A 20,520-nucleotide genomic window follows, 5' to 3' on the forward strand; every position below is an offset into this window, starting at 1 on the left:
GCATGGTCAGTATAAACAATAATGTGAGTACCAAGTAAATAAGAACGAAATTTTTCAAGAGCAAAAACTATGGCTAGTAGCTCTTTCTCAGTAGTAGTATAATTCGCTTGGGCAACATCTAAAGTCCTAGAAGCATAATATATCACCCTAGGCAATTTATCAATTTTCTGAACAAGGACAGCCCCCAATGCATAATTTGATGCATCACACATAAGCTCAAAAGGGGCTATCCAGTTGGGTGCCTAGATGATGGGGGTGGTAGTCAATGCTCTTTTGAGGCAATCAAAAGCCTCTCTGCATTTATCATTAAAGTCAAACTCCACCTCCTTTTGCAACAAGTTGGATAGTGGAAGAGCTACCTTGCTAAAATCTCTTATAAAGCGCCCGTAGAATCCTGCATGACCAAGAAAAGATCGCACCTCTCGCACGCAAGAGGGGTAAGGCAATTGTGAAATAACAGAAAGTTTTGCAGGATCTACTTCAATGCCCTTATTGGAAATAATGTGGCCTAAAACTATACCTTGCTCAACCATAAAATGACATTTTTCAAAATTTAGAACAAGGTTAGTTTCAATGCATTTATTCAAAACCTTTTCCGGACTATCCAGACAAACATCAAAAGAGGATCCATATACAGTGAAATCATCCATAAACACCTCTATGCAATTTTCTAAAATATCACTAAAAATACTAATCATGCACCGCTGGAAGGTACCAGGGGCATTGCATAGGCCGAAAGGCATCCTCCTATAGACAAAAGTGCCGAAGGGGCAGGTGAATGTGGTTTTTTCCTAATCTTCAGGACCAATAGTGATTTGCATATAACCAGAAAAACCATTAAGGAAACAGTAGTGAGATTTACCTGCCAGGCGTTCAAGCATCTGGTCAATGAATGGCAGGGGAAAATGGTCCTTTTTGGTAACCTGGTTTAGCCTCCTATAGTCGATGCAGACTCTCCAACTGTTCTGCACCCGAGTAGGAATCAGCTCCTCCTTCTCATTTTTTATTACGGTGAGGCCGATTTTCTTCGGGACTACCTGAACGGGACTCACCCATTGGCTATCGGAGATAGGATAAATGATTCTAGCTTGCAAAAGCTTGGTTACCTCCTTCTTCACTACATCAAGAATCACTGGGTTGAGTCTTCTCTGTGGCTGTCTCACCGGTTTAGCCCCATCCTATAAATTTATCTGATACATACATATGGATGGGCTAATGCCAGGAATGTCTGCCAGGGTCCAGCCTATAGCCTTCTTATTCTTCTTGAGAACTGATAACAGCTTCTCCTCTTGCTCATCAACAAGGGAGGCAGATATAATTACTGGAAAACTTTTGTTATCATCCAAGTAAGCATATTTTAAATTTGATGGTAGAGGCTTCAATTCTGGTGTTGGCGGCTGGATAATGGTAGAAAGAGATGGTTTCTCAGCCTATACCTCATAAAGAAAGTCAAAGGTATGTGTACTTCCTGAAACATGGTTAGTTCTATCTGACTCTAGAAAATCAATCTCAAGAGGTAAAACATTACCAGACGTGTAATCAATATCAAATTCAGATTCACTCTCAGCATCAAATTCAGACATATGATCAAGTACAAATTCAGATTCAATGCATGAAGAGTGACAGGCATGCAGATTAGAATGAAGATCAGTCATGTATTCGTCAACAATATGGGTGTTTCATAGCATCAAGAATATTAAAATGAACAGTTATATCACCAAACTCCATAGATAGTGTGCTTGCATATACATCTATCTTAGTTCTAGCAGTTTTCATAAAAGGTCTGCCTAGAATGATGGGAATTGATGCTTGAGAAAATCCCTCCTCCATAATCAAAATATAAAAATCAACAGGGAAAATCAGTTCACCAACTCTAACTAAGACATCCTCTATGAAACCAGCAGGATAGGCAACACTTCTATTAGCTAAATGAATTACCACATCAGTTGACTACAAAGGACCAAGAGATAGAGAATTAAAAATAGACAAAGACATAACACTAACAGAAGCTCCTAAATCTAGCATGGCATTGTCAAACTTACTGTTCCCTATAATACAAGGTATGCTGAATGTACCTGGATCTTTACATTTTTCAGGGATTTGGGGGACAAATTTACCAATCAATGCGGAGACATTTCTATCCATGCTAATTCTTTCACTTCCTTTAAGCTTCCGCTTATTAGTGCACAACTCTTTCAAGAATTTAGCATATCTTGGAATTTGCTTTATTGCATCCAGTAGAGGTATGTTTACCTCTACTTTTCTAAATGTTTCTAAGATCTCCTTCTCTTCCTCTTCCATTTTTTTGTTGGAAATTTCTCTAGGAGGGAATGGAAGAGGGATATGGTGCTTCTGTAAGTCAGAATTACCAGTGGAAGATTCACCTGCATAGAAATTGTTAGGCAACTTACTTTTTAAATTTTTGTCATCCTCTTTTTCTGGAGTAGAGTGAAGTTGGGTAGGTTTATTTGCGGATACTGGTTGAGGTCCTTGACACTGCTTTCCCGACCTCAATGCAATGACACTCACATTTTTAGAATTCTGGACAGATTGAGAAGGTAATCTGTCAGAATTCTGGGACTGTTGTTGATTTAACTGTGTAGCCAATTGTCCCATCTGATTAGTTAAGCTCTGAATGGAGGCTCTGGTCTCTTGTTGAAACTGCATGTTTTGCATAGTCATTTGCCTCACAAGTTCTTCAAGAGAAGGTTGCGGAGGAGCCTCAATTGTTTGTTTTTTCTGGGGTTGTTGTTGTTGTTGCTGCTGTTGTTGTTGTTGTTGTTGTTGGATTGGTGGAGGAACATATAGTCTGCTTTGGCCAGCAGCATTCTAAAAATAAGGTTGTTGTTGTTGTGGTTGCTGTTGTGAAGGACTCGACCATCAAAGGTTGGGATGATTCCTCCACCCGGGATTGTACCTATTGCTGGAGAGGTCATAATTGTTCTGTTGTGGCTGATTTTGCTGCTGAGGTTGCGGAGGTCTATTGTAGATGTTTGCAGCATAAGCTTCAGGCTGTTCAATTGCTCCAAGTTGCAGCATACAAGGGCAAAGGTCTGTGTGGTGTTCGGCAGAGGAGCATAAACCACAGAGTTTGATGACAGGTGCAGATTTTTTATTCATGGCCAGTTGGGTTACCAGGTTAACCAAGGCATCTAGTTTACCTTCAAGCTTCTTAGTTTCAGATGATGCAAATGAGTTTGTGGCTACTTCATGCACTCCTCTAATGATTATAGCATCATTCCTGGCGCTAAACTGTTGGGAGTTTGAAGCCATCTTCTCAATTAAATTTCTGGCTTCAGTAGGGGTCATGTCTCCAAGGGCTCCACCACTGGCAACATCTATCATACTCCTCTCCATGTTACTGAGTCCTTCATAAAAATATTGGAGAAGAAGCTGCTCAGAAATCTGGTGGTGAGGGCAACTGGCACATAGTTTCTTAAATCTCTCCCAGTATTCATATAGGCTCTCTCCACTGAGTTGCCTAATGCCTGAAATATCCTTTCTGATGGTCGTGGTCCTAGAAGCAAGGAAATTTTTTTCCAAGAATACTCTCTTGAGGTCATCCCAGCTCGTGATGGACCTTGGAGCAAGGTAATATAGCCAGTCCTTTGCCACTCCCTCTAAAGAATGAGGAAAATCCTTTAGAAATATGTGATCCTCCTGGACATCTGGGGGTTTCATGGTGGAGCAGACAATATGGAATTCTTTCAGATGTTTGTGCGGGTCTTCACCTGCAAGGCTATGACACTCTAGAAGCAAATGGATCAATCCAGTTTCAAGAACATATGGGACATCCTCATCAGGGTATTGGATGCACAAGCTTTCGTAGGTGAAATCAGGTGCAGCCATTTCCCTTTGAGTCCTCTCACGGGGTGGAGGTTGTGCCATGTTCTCAGAATGTTCAAAATCACAATGTTCAAAATTATAATGCTCAAAATCAGGATGTTCAAAATCACCAATAACAGAATGCACAAACTAACCAGTAGCAGAATGCTTAGGATGCTCAAAAGGTATAAAATGATGCCTAAATAATCGATGAAATGTCCTATCTATCTCAGAATCAAAGGGTTGTAAGTCAGATGGATTGCCTCTAGTCATACACTACATTCAGCATGCACAACTAGTTGCCTTCTTATGTAAGTAATAGTGTAGGTTTGAACTACAACTACCATCAAATGATATCCAAATAACTTGAAATTTTACGAGCAACACCCTAAAATCATGAAAAGATAGCACAGAAATTTTCAGACAAGAATTCAAAGTCTAACTATGGAAACTACCTAAGGAAAGTTTAGAAAAATAAAACAATAAAACTTGAAAAAAAAACCTAGTAAACAGGCGATTTTTGCTAGTTAGAGACCTCGCCCGGCCTTTGACGGACTTCCACAATATGGGAAATTTTTTTCTACCCCAAATACATATATAATAATAGTCATTCTGATACCTAGAGCAAAAGTTATGGCCATTTGAAGTTTTGATAAACACAAGTTCTCAAATTTTTTTAAATCTCTCAAATCTAGCCACAACAAGTGTTCCTGGTATTTTTCACACAAATTATGAGTCAAAAAAACCTACCACACCAAAATTCAGCCAAAAATAACAAACCTAACTATCAAAACAAAAATCGCTAATTAGATTGTCAGTAGTAGTCACTAATGGGTTTGCACTACTACTCTGTTTTCCAGGTCAGCAAAAGTGGTCGCTAAATCCGTCGCAAAGCACTATTCACAGCAAAACACAAAAATAGAAACAGGGGAAGCGCTGCACAGAAAAACTAAAACATAACACCACACTAAACAAAATAACAAGACACTAAACAACACTAACACAACACGAAAGCATAAAACAACTAAACATAAAACACGAATCACTAGCTATTATGAACCTTTGGACACTGCTCCCCGGCAACGGCGCCAAATTTGATCGAGGCTGTACCCGAATCAAATAAACATTAAAATGAAGTAACTAGGAAGTGATCCTAGGTCGTTTCCCAACGAGCAATGATAAACCAAATGTTCATAATATACTTGCAGTAACAGTAATAATTGGGGGGGGGGGGGGGTTGTTTGTTATGTGAATTAAAGAACAAGAGAACTGGAATACGAAATTAATAGTATTAAAAACATGTTGTTCTACGCCCTTTATCATTCAAGCACAACAACCTGAGTGGTATACGAAATTAATAGTATTAAAAACGTGTTGTTCTGCGCCCTTTATCATTCAAGCACAACAACCTGAGTGGGTAAACGCGCAGAGACAGATTTTGCGCCCTTTATCATTCAGGAACAACAAGTTGGGTGGTAAACGCGCGAAGACAAATTATGGTCATTCCCTGCACCTTTTCGCCATCCAGAGGCGATTGTGTCCAATGGCACGCAGAGACAAATTATGGTCATTTTGTGTCTCGCCGCCCAGGCTCGATCATGTCCAACAAAATGCAGAGATGAATTATCGTCATTCTGCGTCTTGTATTAACCAAGAGGAACAAATTCGACAGTGTCAGGATGATGTGTCGGTACTGATCATTTTCAAATTTTTGCAGGTTCCGCTGGCAGGGAGATTCACTGGCCGAATGGTGTTTCGCTCGAACGAAATTAGTGTCTTATCTTTACTTCCCTTTTATCTCCAATAAAAGACAAGTAAAGAGGGGAAACTGTCATACCCTAATTTCGTTCGGGGACCATCCGTTGTTGGGATGCAACTTTCGTTTGACCACTTCGAGGTACTTGGCACCCATCGTTAGGCAATCCATAAAGTTCCGTGACATCCCGAAAACCAAAAAGGGGTTGTTTACGTAGTCCATAAGGTTTCGTAACATTACGGAAAGAAAACAAGCATCGTTACGAAATTCGTAAAGTTTCGTAACGTTACGGAAAAAGAATCACCAAAAAAAGGTAGGGGTGTACTTAGTAAAAATGGGGGTTCAAATAGCAACCAGGCCCACTTGCGCCTTCCAGAAGGCGGTTGCTTCTGGAGGAAGCAACCTAGCTCGCCTGGGCGAGCTGGGTGGCAAGCTTCTCCCCTATTTTCCTATAAATAGGGGGAGAAGTGAAAGGAAAAAATGTTCAGCCCTCCTGGTAATTCGAGATCACTTGAAATTAGTGAAAAAAATTGTTTCCGTGAAAAAAATCCAAGCCGAGGCGCTTCCGTAATGTTTCCGTGGGTGATTTTGCGAAGATTTTCAACCGTTCTTCGACGTTCTTCGGTCTTCAACCGATAAGTTCCCGAAATTGAACTTTTCAATTCATTCTATGTACCCTTAGTGGTCCTCATTTGTTTTCACGTGCATTTGTTTTCATTCCATTTACTTTCCGTACCCCCTTTTGACGTGCTTTAGTCACTTACTTAAGTCATTTTCTCGCCTAATCAAAAAAATAAAATAAATTTCCACCGATTATTTGAATTGTAACATCCGTTGAATTTTGTTAAAATGAAATTCGACCGTTCGGTCATGCCGTAACCACGTTAGAAACCAAAAAGAGGTAAAATAATAATATAATAATCAAAAATATCTTTTAGTAAAATAAATCAAAAAAATCAATCGGACGTTTTTCTTTGGGATTTTTTCTTTCTTAATCGAATCGACTAATAAACAAAGTGAAACTAAGGCTAAAATCAATTCATAAACCAAACTTTTTGTCAACGCCTAAAAAAGTCATTTTTTAAAGGTCCAACGCCTTGAAATGGTTTTTTCCGCTTTTATTGGGTAAGTGTAGATTTCTAAAAAGACTAAAATCAATATGTAACTTTGTTACCTCTTTCAAAAATAAAGAAATCAATAATGGTCCAATGCCTTAAATGTTTTCTCACTTTTCAAAAGAATAGAAAGATTATCTAATGGTCCAACGCCTTAAATGACCTTTCATTCAATAAAAACATATCTTGCAAAAAAGGATAAAAAATAACTTAACCAAAATGCTTTGTTCACAAAAGAACTACGTAGGTCTGATTTTCTCATCACAATTGAGGAATACGTAGGAGCAAAGGGAAACGCCCTTGTCGACCACAAAAAGATAAAAAAAATATAAAAAAGCATAAAAAAGACATAAGAACGTAAAAAGGGAAGATAACATAAATTGAAATCATATTTGCACATTTGATTAAAGGCTGCCGTCTCTTGTGACGGACGTGTGGGGTACTAATACCTTCCCCTTGCGTAAATACAACTCCCGAACCTTTCACTTAAAGTTTGTAGATCACGTCTTTTCCGGTTTTTCCGACGTTTTTCTCAAATAAACGTTGGTGGCGACTCCGCGCGTATTCCTTTCCTTGAACGTGCACCCACGAGTCACGCGTCGCCCTCCCGTCGAAGGGTAGGTTGCGACAATGACCGAGCAATTAATTCGCTTAGTGAGATTCCGCGAGAAAAATGGAATTTTACATGGGATGGTGAAAAACGATGGAGACACTTGACCACCAATCTTGTTCAGTCAATTAATTTGGTACTCCAGAACACGAAATCTATCAATAAGTGCACTTCTAAAATCAACATATATAAGTTGTAATGCATTGTTCATCCAAAGAGGGAGAAAAATCACAAAAAAAATTACATTTGACCAACTTTATAAACAACTACTAAACAAGGATATGGACAAAGAAATGAAAACTCTCACATTGTTCTTGAGTTCAATCGGTTCAGCCAACTGGAAATTTCACGATCAGGCTAGATGAAAGGTGGGTGTGATTATGGCATATTCCAAAAAATGCATATGTCTTGTTCTTATGTTGTTGCTACTCGTAAGCATGCTCACCATGAGTATACCAACTGCATACATCATGTGTATATGTTGGAAAGTGTCTCCAACATATACAGAGGATTATTTGGGGAATTGCATAATGAAGTGTATTGGTCACCATATCACGAGCCAAGGATCAGCCCTGACCCAGAGAAGAAAAGAAATTCTAAAGGTCATCCTATCTCCTCTTGTATACTCACTAAAATGGATATATAAGAATTGCATCAACCAAAATGATATTCTATGTGTCGCATCTCAGGCCATTCAAAAAACAAATGTCTCACCGTGTAGGGTCAAGCCAACACTGTTAAGTTTATGTCATATTCTTTGTATTTTAAAAAAATTGTTGTATTGTTTCAAATTTAAATATTTTGTTCTATTATTTGTAATTTTATATCTTTTTTACAATTTAAATATTTTAGTTCAATTCAACTTGTTTGTGAAATATATCTTTTCTTAATTTCAATTATTATTTTAATAATCAAATAAAATGAAAATACAAAGGATTCAAAACACATAGGCAAAATAATATTTTGGTTTAACATAAAAAGATAAATATAAAAAATTATTAAAACAATAAAATAAAAATACAAAACAATTTAAAAACCATAATTTAGAAATCGATTCCTCTACATCTAAAAAAAAGTTGTATTAGTAACTTAAATCTTAGAATAAATTAGGAACAACAATAAGTAGGATTTATATAAAGTACCATAATATTCATTGATCGAGGCCGTACCCGAATCAAATAAACATTAAAATGCAGTAACTAGGAAGTGATCCTAGGTCGTTTCCCAACGAGCAATGATAAACCAAATGTTCATAATATACTTGCAGTAACAGTAATAATTGGGGGGGGGGGGTTGTTTGTTTTGTGAATTAAAGAACAAGCGAACTGGAATACGAAATTAATAGTATTAAAAACGTGTTGTTTCCTCTGATTCAGAAGTCATTCTCTTGTCCTAGGTTATGAAGAATTTGTCCCTAACAGTTAACCACTTAATCCAGCCCTATTTTAATTTACTAAGCTAAAATCAACTTAGGGTTCTCAATACGTGATTAGCCAACACATACACCAATTAACCCTTCATTCATTAAGCATGAACGCAAGTTAAGCTCAGAGGCAATTAATCGAACACGAAGCATGCATAAATTAACAGTAACGAATGTGGGTTAATTGGTGAAGGGAAAACTGCCAGGAAACGACATTATAGACAGAACCTCGAAGAGAGTTAAGCTTCGTCCTCAGAAGGAAACAACACCAGAAATTTAGCCTTCCATAATTTCAACCCAAAACACAAAACGCAATTGAAGCTAAAGGCAGAAACGTAAATGAAACTGAAAATAGAAACGAGAATGAAACTAAAGAAGAAACGTAAATAAAACTAGAACGAAATTGCAATTGAAAGCGAAAAGTGGAAAAAATGCATTAATGTTAACAGTAATCCAAAGCTAAAAACATAAATCCTTAAAACCCTATGCTCTAAATATTCGAATCCCCTTACACGAATCCCAAGGCTGCTATTTATAAGGGTCACTCAGAGTCACTGGGCCCTATTACATTATTCTGGCCCAAAACGAAATAAACACTAAACATCATATAAATAAAATTGCAATCTCCTAATTAGAAATTAACTAAGGTAAACATTGCTTTATTTGCCCTCTTTAAGTGCACAACCAAAATCTGGATTAAGCTCAATGCTTCATTAATTCCTGAAATTAGATTAAAAATATCAAATTAGCTGAATGAGCCCAAATAATAAAACTGCCTGATTAATTTGACAATTAAGACTAATCAGTAATTAAAATGGTGCACAAAGGTTTAAGAAATAGGAAAAAAATAATGGCACATCATTTATCCATGTATCTTTGTTTTAAAAAATAACTTCTAAAAACATTCTCATTGAATATAAAAAAAAATTCAAATTTAATTTTTTTCTAAGCCAAAGACCACATGTGTCCCTCAACCCACAAGGTCAAAGACTAATACAACTCGCAATGAGTGATTGCCGCTAACCCAAAGGAATTTTGCACACAATGGGAATCGAACACGAATTCTCCTACTAAATAGATCGTTGTGAACGTAGCAAAACCTTACACCACTAAGTTAATCCTTTTGTAGAATATAAAATAATTAAAAAAAATAGGGGATAAAATAGTTTAAATTGTTACAAGTACAACATCCTATGAAATTAGCATGCAATTATTTCAATTGATCATAAATATCTTTATTTCACAATTCACATTATGAACAAAAAAATATGTGATAGTCTCATCACTACTAAAAAAATTTATTTTACGACATACATTCTAAGACGGTTATGCAAAACCATCTTAGAATGTGACGTGATGACAATTTTGTAAATAAATACTATCATTCTACGACATTTTTTTGAAAACCGTCTTAGAAGGCTATCATTCTAAGTCTGATTTTACAAAACTGTCTTAGAAGATTTTTTGTTGTTCTTAATATTTAATGTCTCTCTCGCGCTCTCTAATTCTCACTCTCCCCCTCTCCCTGTGATGCAATCCAAACCATGGACGCTTCGTTTGGATTGTTCCAGATGAAAATTCAAGAATCACCATTGTTGACCTTCCAAGAACTCAAGAATAGAAAAACAGAAAATATGGATAAGATGAAGAAGATGACGCCACGACCCACAGATAATGGATAAGCTGAAGGAGGATTCACCACAAAGGAATAGCTTCCTTGATAAGAATCAATTTGATTTTTAGTTAAAAAAACAAAGAAGATATTGAGCTCTCTCTAAGCACAAGCTTAATTGCATTTATATCAAAAGTTCCTACAATTAAGAGTTTTAGAGTATTTATAGAACTAGGCTTAAGAAGATAACTAAGTCTCTAATAAGGCATATTTACATCAAGCTCGAGCCCATTACACAAATAAACAAAAATTAGGAATTTTCATAAATTCACATTAAAGGTGTGCACTAAGCCAAGATAGCTCGCGTTAAGCCAAACAGCTCGCACTAAGCCTAGCAGCATGCGCTAAGCCCGGGTGTGTTGTTCAGTAATCTTCAACGTGCTCCAATTCAGCTCTTTGTGATTTTCTCCTTCCTTTCCTTTGATATGTAGTTCATCCTTGATCTTCTTGGTCATCTCTTCTTGTAGAAGCTTGGCTCTAGACCTTGTCATTGGCCCCTTCAACTCATGAAGTGTTTCTAGGTCCTTATGCTGTTTGGATAGCCATCTATCATCCCCTTCTTCTTGAAAAAATTTGCCCTTCGATGTGCATCCAAAACACCTACATCACAAGAAGAAAGACCAGCGACATTGAAAGTAGAACTCACCCCATACTCACTTGGCAAGACAATCTTGTAGACATTGAAAGTAGAACTCACCCCGTACTCAATTTGATTTATTTCCCTTTCATGAAGATCCTTAACAAAAGTGGTTGTAGAAAGCACATCCTTACTCAAAATAGAAGAATCATTAGGTAAAGGTGTTGGACAAGTGGTCTCAGAAATTTTAAGAAGAGGGGGTTAAATTAAGATTTCGTTGACTATTCCTAATTGAAAATTTCCCTTACTTAGGTATTCCCTAGATTCAAATATTTCTTTAATTATAAGTTACTAGAATAACAAATAAAGAGAAGTAACCTTAAAGAAATATAAACACAATAGAAAGTAAAAGAGATTAAGGGAAGAGAGAATGCAAAACCGGATTTATATTGGTTCGGCCACAACCCGTGCCTACGTCCAGTCCCCAAGCAACCCGCTTGAGATTTCCACTATCCTTGTAAAAACCCTTTACAAGCAATGAACCACAAAGGACTTCCCTCCTTTGTGTTCAATGTTTACACCAAGAGACAATTCCGCCTCTTGCAATGAACCATGAAGGACCTTCCTCCTTTGTGTTCAGTGATTACAACCAAGAGGTAAATCCCACCTCTTGCAATGAACCCCAAAGGACGTTACTCCTTTGTGTCTAGTGATTTAACCAAGAAGCGAATTCCACTTCTTGCAATGAACCCAAAGGACGTTAATCCTTTGTGTCCAGTGTTTCAACCAAGTAGACCATATCTTGAAAACTTTTACAACCAAGAGTCGGTCTCATGAAAAACTTTTTGTAAGAATGGAGGAGAGGAAGAAAATAGAATAGCACAAGTTTTTGCCCAATGAACTTTTCTTGACAAAGCAATTGTTGAACAAACACTCTTAGAAAGATGTTGAGAATAATTGATTTAAAATTCGTGCCATGGTCACATATTTATAGCCATTTGATGGCTCTTGAAGAAACCATGTTAAAAGTTGTGACTCTTTTCAAAACTAGTCACTTTAAAAGTTGTGACTCTTGGCAAATTCTTCAAAAACCAGTCACTTTAAAAGTTGTGACTCTCTTCAAAACTAGTCACTTTAAAAGTTGTGACTCTTGGCAAATTCTTCAAAAACCAGTCACTTTAAAAATTGTGACTCTTGGCAATTTATTTTTCAAAACCTGTCACTGGTAATCGATTACCATAATGGTGTAATCGATTACACAGTTGATTTTATCGAAGGTTGTGTCTTTTCATGTTGAGATTTGAAATCTAACGTTCAGAATCACTGGTAATCAATTAAAAATATTGTGTAATCGATTAAACTAGTTTGAAAATATTTTATCAAAAGTTGTGACTCTTGAAGTTTGAAATCCAACGTTCAAAAACACTAGTAATCGATTACATGCCCATGGTAATTGATTACTGCTTTGTATATCAGTTATAAAACTGTTTTGGGTTTTTGGTAATCGATTACTACCTTATGGTAATCGGTTACCAGAGAGTAAAAACTATGGTAAAAGATATTTCTTGAAAAATTCTCTTGGACAATTTCGTGTTGTTCAATATTTTCTTTGAAAAATTCTCTTTTGAGTTTCATTCACTCATCTCTTTCTCCCCCTTTGTTTTTGAATTTGTGCTTAATTTAAAACTCAGTAAATAATTTTATGTCTTGATTTTTAAACTACCCATTTTCTCTCCCCCTTTGGCAACATCAAAAGGCCAAAGTGCGTGGAAAAGTAAAATCATACACAAGACATAACTAAATCATATCCATAAATACTAGTCATAGTCATATACCAATAAGGTAACCAAGTTTAAACACATAACACAAACAACTAATTGCAAACAAACAATATAACCAAGTTCAGAAAACACATAACTAACATAAAGTCATAAGACATAGCCAAATACACGGCTTAAAATAAAATATAATAATAGTCTAAATCTATCTAAGTAGATGGTGGAGGGTCGAAGCACTGACGATGAAACTCATATCCTCCTCAAGCTGAGTGATGCGTGTATCCATTCCTGCAAACCGTGCATCAATGGCATCAATCCGGCTGTCCAAGGAATCAAAACGTTCACCGACGTAGGTGTGAAGACCATCCAACTTGTCGAGAATGTTTTGCATAAGGGATGATGAGTCATCCTTTTTAGGAGGAGGTGAAGGAGAGCGGTCATCTACTGCCTATGGCTGAGCGTCCTTCTTCTCCCAAGAGCCATCCCATTCTTTGCGGTATCCAAAGGAGGTTACCACACCAGCACCGATAGAAAAAGATCTCTTGACTTGAACAAAGGACTCAGAGTCAAGAGGAATATTAAAATGATGCAAAAATAGAGTGATCAAATGGGGATAAGGAAGAAGAGCGTTTGATCGCAATGCCTTATGCATGCGATATCTGACAAGGTGGGCCCAGTCGATCTGACGACCGGTTAAGAAAACCCACATAACTATCAGGTCTTCCTCAGAAACCTGAGCAAGGTTAGATGATCGAGGAAGAAGGATTCGAACAATCAAGTAGTGCATGATGTGGCACTCAAAAGCCAATGATCCGGCAAGTAATCTACCGGTCATATCCGCCTGGTTGGTGCAAACCATCCGGCGGGCATCATGACTGGAAAAATCAAATTTCCAGTCATCATCAATGGTGCCCTCAAAGGGTACACCTTCACTAGATAACTGGGTTAATTCAAAGAACAAAGACTCGTCAATGATCATCTTTATGCCATACACTTCAGAAATAAGAGTACCATCCTGAATATCTAAATTTGAATAAAAGGCTCTAACTAAATCAGGATAATAAGGGAGTGTTAAGGACATAAAATGGATTATCCCGGAGTTTTAAAATGCTTGAAAACAATCAAACATTTCATCATCAAAGAATGCCAAGTCTACAAACTTAGGATCTATGATGGAACGAGAAGAGAAAAGGGAAGTGTACTGGATACGTTGTTCTTCCGAGGAGAACAACGTAGAAGAAGGAATTGGTGCTGGTTGTGCTCTAGAGGCTCCGTGGCATCGAGTTTCGGTAGCCGCGGTAGAGATTGAAACCCCTTTTCGCTTCTTTGATGGTTATGCCATTGTAGGAGTTTTTTGAGGATTTTAATTGGTAGAGATGAAAGAGAATTGAAAATTATGAAGAATAGGTTTTGTGGGAAGTGATTTGGTTGAGAAATGAAGAAGTTATGTGATTTTGAAGTTTTGGGAGAAAGGGTTGAGTCGCGGAAGAGAAAACAAGAAGACTGCGTTTTTGACATTTTGTATTTATAGATGGAGACGCGCTGTAATTGATTACACAGTTATTGTAATCGATTACATGTAAACTGTAATCGATTAAAAGAAGTCTGTTCTACTGTAATCGATTACTCATAGTGGTAATCGATTACCAGAGAATCAAAACTTAATTCTAGGTAACAAAACATAGTTATGAACACATACATGGTAACTCATTACTTATTTTAATTATTTTAGCATATCAATATAATTTTAACAAAATTTAATCATGTCAAATCATACATAATTAATTCAAGCATAATCAACTAAAAATTCAATCAATCATGTATATTCAAATCTTTAAACTAAATATAATTAATTAATCATAGTAAATTTTAATATAATCAAACAGTTTTGGAAATATCTTCAATTAGCCACAATAATAAAACTTAACTGAATCAAAACTTTGAGATAGTTCAAATGTTACCTTTTTTGCTATATTACTAAAAATGTTGTCAAGAGGATGATTTCTAGAAGCTTTCCACTCCTTTGGAAGATCATTGTTTGCTTTTGTTTCATAGTCTTGAGAATCCTTATTGCTTTCATCTCTTTTCCTTTTAGAATCCCTTTCATGAGTATGCATCTCTTCTAAGAAATTTGAAACATCATCTAACACATCCTTTCTAGGAGAAATAACATTAGACTCATCAAAGGAAACATGAATGGATTCTTCAATATTCATAGTTCTCTTATTGTATATTTTATATGCTTTACTATGCAAGAAATAACCAAGGAAGATTCCTTCATCCGCCTTGGCATCAAACTTTCCTAATTTTTCTTTTCCATTATTTAATACAAAAAATTTGCAACCAAAGATATGTACATGTGAAATGTTTGGTTTTCTACCATTGAATAATTCATAAGGAGTTTTCTTTAAGATGGGTCTTATTAAAGCCCTATTTAGGATGTAGAATGCAGTGCTAACGGCTTCATCCCAAAAGTATTTTGGAAGAGGAGTATCATTTAATAGGGTTCTTGCTATTTCTTCTAAGGATCTATTTTTCCATTCAACAACACCATTTTGTTGAGGAGTTCGAGGTGTAGAGAAATTTTGTTCAATGCCATATTCATCACAAAACATTTCAAATTCTTTAGTTTCAAACTCTCCCCCATGATCACTCCTTATTGAAATAATTTTGAGATTTTTCTTATTTTGAATAACTTTTGCAAGTTTCCTAAATGCTTGAAATGCATCATTTTTATGGGTGATGAACAATGTCCAAGTATATCTAGAATAATCATCAACTATGACAAGTGCATAATAACTTCCACCAAAACTGATGACTCTAGATGGACCAAACAAATCCATATGTAGTAATTGTAAAGGTTGAGTAGTTAAAACAATGTTTTTGGATTTAAATGATGCTCTAGTTTGTTTTCCCTTTTGACATGCATCACATAGTTTATCTTTTTCAAATTTTAGTCTTGGCAAGCCAACAACCAAATCTTTTGAAATTAATTTGTTTAAATGTTCCATTTTATGTGAGTGATCCTTTTATGCCATAGCCAAGGATCGTTGTCTTTGCTAAGAAAACATTGATTATCATCTTATTTTTGTTTTAAATCTAACATGTAAACATTGTTTTCTCTAAATCCTATATGCTCTATGTCCTTATCATGTTCATGTTTAATGACACATTTTTTAGAATCAAATGATACCCTATAACCTCTATCACATAATTGACTAACACTAAACAAACTATGCTTAAGGCCTTCAACAAGTAAAACATTTTCAATAGAGGTTGAAGAGTTCGTACCTATTTTTCCGACTCCAAGAATTTTACCTCTGTTGTTGTTGCCATAGGTTACATGCCTGCTTTTCTTAGGAGAGATAGTTGTGAACTTTGAGGCATCTCTCATCATGTGTTTAGAGCATCCGTTGTCTATGTACCACTTTTTCTTCAAGGGCTTCTCCTCATCGCTTTCATGGTTCTTGGTCATTAAGAATACGTTTGCTTGCTCTTTCTCATTTTGATTGAGTCTTTGCAATTCCATCTCATGTTCCTGCAACTTTCCAAATAATGTGGCAAGAGACATAGTAGATAGATTTTTATTTGTTTTCATCCTAAATAGTTCATATTCATGGGTTAGAGTATTAATCCTAGATCTCTTAACATCAGTTGTGCCCTCATGTGTGAGTTGAAGTGTGTCCCACATCTCCTTGTCATTTGTACAGTTTGAGACTCTAAAATATTCATCTATTCCTAGGGCAGAAGTAATGATGTTTTTGGTTTTAAGATTATATTGAACTCTTCTTGTATCTTCTTCTGACCATTGATCTCTAGGTTTTTCTGTTGTCGTGCTTCCATCTACTATGGTGGGTACATAAGGTCCTATTTCTATGGCTTCCCAAATGTTTAAATCTATTGCTTGAATGAAAATTTGTAAACAGGTTTTTCAATAGTTGCAACCCTCTCCATTAAAGATAGGAGGCCTATTGATGGAATTTCCTTCTGGGAATAAGAAATTTGTTGAGGCCATATTTCTTGAAGTTTCTAGACTTTCTACAAGAAACCTACTCTGATACCACTTGATAGACAAGTGGCCTCACAAATTTTAAGAAGAGGGGGTTGAATTAAGATTTTGTTGACTATTCCTAATTGAAAATTTCCCTTACTTAGGTATTCCCTAGAATCATTAGGTAAAGGAATTAAATCAAGAGGAGATAAAGGATAAAAACCATAAACAACCTCAAAAGGAGAAAAATAAGTGGTAGAGTTGGTTACCCTATTATAAGCAAATTCAACATGAGGTAACCACTCTTCCCAAGTTTTCAAATTACCTTTGATGAAATACCTTCAGAGTTGTGAGAGTTTTCGATTCACTACCTCGGTTTTCCCATTGGCTTGAGGATGGCAAATGGTGGAGAAATGAAGCTTGGTTCCAAGTTTTCTCCAAATGTTTTCCAAAAATGACTCAAAAACTTGGAATCTCTATCTGATACAATTCTCCTAGGCAATCCATGAAGGCGCACTACCTCTTTGAAGAAAAGATCTACCACACGACAACCATCGTCCACCTTGTGACATGGAATAAAGTATGCCATCTTGGAAAACCTATCAATAACCACAAAAATCAAATCATTTCCCCTCTTGGACCTTGGAAGACCAAGCACAAAATCCATGGAAATGTCGGTCCAAGGGGAGGTAGGAATTGGCAATGGAGTATACAACTCATGATGCATGATTTTGGACTTTGCCTTATGACACACAATGCAATTAGAACAAAACTTGATAACATCATGTTTCATTTTAGGCCAAAAGAAATGTTCATGCAAAATGTTCAAAGTCTTTTCAACTCCAAAATGTCCCATTAACCCCCCTTTATGAGCTTCACAAATCATGAGTTCACGCAAGGAACTTTGAGGCAAACACAATCTATTATTTTTAAACAAGTATCATTCATGCCTAAAGAAACCTTGATGAGACCCCTTTTCACACAACTTAAACAATTTAGAAAAGTCATGGTGTTGAGAATACAAATCCAAACATCTTTTTTTCAAGCATGGAGATTAGAGCATATTTCCTTGAAATTGCATTGGCCACAACATTAGTCTTTCCTTGCTTGTGTTTAATCACATAAGGGAATTGTTCCAAGAAATCTACCCATTTGGCATGCCTCTTGTTAAGCTTTCCTTGGCTTTTCAAATGTTTGAGTGACTCATGGTCACTATGAACCACAAACTCCTTAGAAAGGAGGAAGTGTTTCCAAGTTTGCAAAGCTCTAATAAGTGCATAAAGTTCCTTATCATAGGTGGAATAGTTCAAGATGGCACCCTTAATTTTTTTCACTAAAATAAGCAATTGGGTGACCTTCTTGTAACAATACAACACCTATGCCAACATTGAATACATCACATTCAAGTTCAAAAGATTTTGAAAATTTTGGTAAAGCAAGAATGGGTGCATTTGTCAACTTTTCCTTCAATGTATTGAAGGGTTTCTCTTGTTGACTTTCCCACTTAAATTCCAAATTTTTCTTAACAACGTCATTCAATGGAGATGCTATGGTGCTAAAATCTTTGACAAATCTCCTATAGAAACTAGCCAACCCATGGAAACTCCTCACATCAATCACATTTTTGGGTATGGGTCAATCTCTAGTAGATTTAATTTTCTCATCATCCACTTGGACTCCCTTAGCACTCACAACAAATCCTAGAAACATTACTTGATTAGTGCAAAATGTGCATTTATCCCTATTAGCAAAACAACTTTTCTTGTCTAAGCACTTCCAAGACACTCCTAACATGGTATAAGTGGGCATCCATTGTTAAGCTATAAATCAAGATATCATCAAAGTACACAACCACAAATTTTCCAATAAAGTGTCTCAAAACATGGTTCATGAGTCGCAAGAAAGTGTTTGGTGCATTGGTTAAGCCAAAAGGCATGACCAACCACTCATAAAGTCCAAAATTAATTTTGAAAGTGATTTTCCATTGATCACCTTCTCTCATTATAATTTGATGGTAATCACTTTTCAAATCTATTTTGGAGAAAACACAAGAATCATGAAATTCATCCAACATATCATCAAGTATAGGGATAGGATGTCTATACCTCTCAGTGATGTTATTGATGGGTCTACAATTTATGCACATCCTCCACGTGCTATCTTTCTTGGGGACTAAGATGACCGGCATTGCACATGGGCTCAAGCTTTCTTTCACCCATCCTCTTTGCATCAACCCTTCAACTTGCTTTTGGATCTCCTATGTCTCTTCCGGATTACTCCTATAGGCAGCCCTATTAGGAAGTGAAGCTCTCAGAAAAAGATCTATTTGATGCTTAATTCCTCTTAAAAGAGGCAAGCCATGGGGAATGTCTTGTGGGAAGACATCCTCAAACTCCTTTAAGAATGTATCAAAACCTTGAGGCAACTCAAGGGCACTAGAAGACAAACACTTGTAATTTGGAATGAGTAGATACATTGGTTGTCTAGCTAGCATCACTCTTTTTACCTCCTTAGGTTTGATGAACAAACTTTTTTTTATCATTAATTGTTTTTCACTCTTTTTTCTATTTTCTTTTGTTCTTTCTTGTCACTCTTTTTGCCTTCTTTTTCTTTTTGGCTTTTCTCTCTCAAATGACTTTTCCTTCTTTGATTTTCTTTTCTCTTTCTCTTTTCAATCTCATTTTTATTTGATCCTCACAAACCTCACTTGGAGACAAAGGTGAGAGAACTACCTTTTTACCTTTCTGCAAGAAAGAATATCAATTGGTGACCCCATTGTGAACAACAGCTCTATCATATTGCCAAGGTTTCCCAAGAAACACATGTCCGGCTTCCATGGGAACCATATCACAAAGCACTTCATCAACATACTTTCCAATGGAGAATGTAAGTAACACTTGCTTATCCATAACCAACTCACTATTGTCACTCAACCATTGCAACTTATAAGGCTTAGGGTGAGGGAAGGTTGATCACTATCACTTTCGGAAACCATTGCTACAAGAAAAGCTAAAAAAGAAAGGACAACTCAAAAAGAATGCCAAAGAAAAACAAATAAGAATTTAAAAAAAAATCTTCTATAATGTTGTAATTTTTTTTGCTATGTATAAGCCACTGCAATTATGCAAAAACAAGTAAAAGTATTAAAAAGAAACAATAACCACACACTAGGAGAGAGGGCTATTAAATTTTGACTAATTTTTTTAACTTTTTTTACACTTAGGTCCTAAGATTTTTTGATATTTTCATTTTGACCCCAAAATATTTTTTCTTTTGCACTTTGGCCCTTCGTATTTTCTCTTTTAGGACCAGAAACTTTTTATACTTGCAAAAATGCCCCAACACTCTCTAATAGAATTTTTTTTTGGATCAAGTTCACAATTTTTCCAGCAGTGCTATGAATGTCACAAACAACATGAAGAATAACCCAAACTCAAACTATGACCAAATCAACTCCAAATTCAACAAAAAGATAGGAAAATCAAAGGCACATACAAGATTAACTCAAAAGCTCACAAGAAATACACAAACGAACAAAAATCAAATGAAAATCAGTTTCTCAGTTTTTCAGGAAAACTCAAAAATGAAAATAACAGAACAACACCTAATTGATGGATATAATTTTGAACTGCTCTCTGAATTCAAGCTTTGATTACCACGTAATGCAATCCAAGCCATGGACGCTTGGTTTGAATCGCTCCAGATGCAAATTCAAGAATCACCATTGTTGACCTTTCAAGAACTCGAGAACAGAAAAATAGAAAATATGGATA

At 36.2% G+C, this 20,520-nt stretch overlaps 1 non-coding gene across 1 annotated transcript; it reads left to right on the plus strand.

Moving 5' to 3' along the window:
• Positions 1–3,403: 3,403 nt before the first annotated feature.
• Positions 3,404–3,510, plus strand: LOC112998442 (small nucleolar RNA R71). The gene has a single exon (XR_003263543.1). It is a non-coding gene; the product is annotated as a small nucleolar RNA R71 (small nucleolar RNA).
• The last annotated feature ends 17,010 nt before the right edge of the window (positions 3,511–20,520 follow it).

Source organism: Glycine max, chromosome 11 (assembly GCF_000004515.6).
Source record: "Glycine max cultivar Williams 82 chromosome 11, Glycine_max_v4.0, whole genome shotgun sequence".
Lineage (NCBI taxonomy): Eukaryota > Viridiplantae > Streptophyta > Magnoliopsida > Fabales > Fabaceae > Glycine > Glycine max.